The following is a 989-nucleotide window of genomic DNA, read 5'->3' as shown; positions in this document are numbered from 1 at the left end:
TTTCTTGTTTTTTTTTTTTATAATATTATGTTTTTTATTGCTTTGTTTTCTGCCGCGGTGAGCCAAAGTCTTTTCGCCCTCTCCCGGCTACAAGAGTGCCTGTGACTTCTCATTGGCCTCACCGCCCGGCGGAGGACATTGTGTAAGGTGTGTGTAGGACGTTTGCTTTGGAAATGACCGGTGCTGAAGTCGTGCATCCCCTCTGGCTGTGGTGCATCTGTGTGTTCGGAGGCGTGTTGGCGGAGCGACAGCGCAGGGAGCTGACTTCTTCCCCATTTCCCAATATTTTTCTTTTACTATTATTATTGCGCACTGCGACATCCCGTGAAAACGCGCCGAGGGTTTTGAAAGAAGTCTTTTTTCGGTGATGGCGGAGGCGCCTGATAATAGGTTTTTCTTTTTTTCTCTTTTGTGGACGGGCACCGAGTGGATGTGCGGGTGTTTTACTTCCTTCTTGCTGGGCTCACTGGGGATGTGTCAGCGCTCTGGGGCGGTAGGTGTGTTGTGTTTTTGGAGTGGAGGCGGGTCTAGCCCGATTGCCTGTTTCTTCTTTTTGTTGCCTCTCTTGTTGCTTAGGATGTTTTGCTCGGCTGCCCTCTCGCGGGATGGACCGGCCGTTCGTTTTTTCTTACCCCACTGCCACCACCACCTCTGCGGTGTGAGTGCTGCCCCAGATCCCACGGCCATTGCGCGGAGGGGAAGGAGCGCTGTGCGTGCGTGAGTGGAGCGTGCTCCGTGGGTGAGGCGGCGGCCGTATATCATCATTTCTGTGCCGTGACTGTCTCAATCGGGCCCGCAAGAGCAGCACCGACGGCGTGGAACGCGCAGGGCGACTGACGACTTCATGATGCGATCAATCGAGGCATTTGTATGACCGTGACGATGAGTTACACCTCCGTGCACCCAGCTACCTACAACAGGCACGGGACTGACGCGCCCCCTCTCTCCACGGCCCTCTCCGCCGCCTTCTCCCTCTCTGTCTCTCTGTG

The 989-nt window shown here is 54.9% G+C and overlaps 2 non-coding genes across 2 annotated transcripts, besides 1 other annotated feature; both read left to right on the top strand.

Annotated features, from left to right (window-relative positions):
- Positions 1–7: 7 nt before the first annotated feature.
- Positions 8–39: a sequence feature (AT_rich).
- A 688-nt stretch (positions 40–727) lies between these two features.
- Positions 728–804, top strand: Tc00.1047053476567.20. Its single transcript, XR_008254856.1, has one exon. It is a non-coding gene; the product is annotated as an H/ACA snoRNA, TC6C1H2 (small nucleolar RNA).
- A 40-nt stretch (positions 805–844) lies between these two features.
- Positions 845–932, top strand: Tc00.1047053476567.10. The gene has a single exon (XR_008254855.1). It is a non-coding gene; the product is annotated as a C/D small nucleolar RNA (snoRNA), TB6C1C3 (small nucleolar RNA).
- The last annotated feature ends 57 nt before the right edge of the window (positions 933–989 follow it).

This window comes from Trypanosoma cruzi (assembly GCF_000209065.1).
Source record: "Trypanosoma cruzi strain CL Brener chromosome Unknown tcruzi_1047053476567, whole genome shotgun sequence".
NCBI classification, from domain to species: Eukaryota; Euglenozoa; class Kinetoplastea; order Trypanosomatida; family Trypanosomatidae; genus Trypanosoma; species Trypanosoma cruzi.
This window is presented reverse-complemented; position numbering and strand designations above follow the sequence as displayed.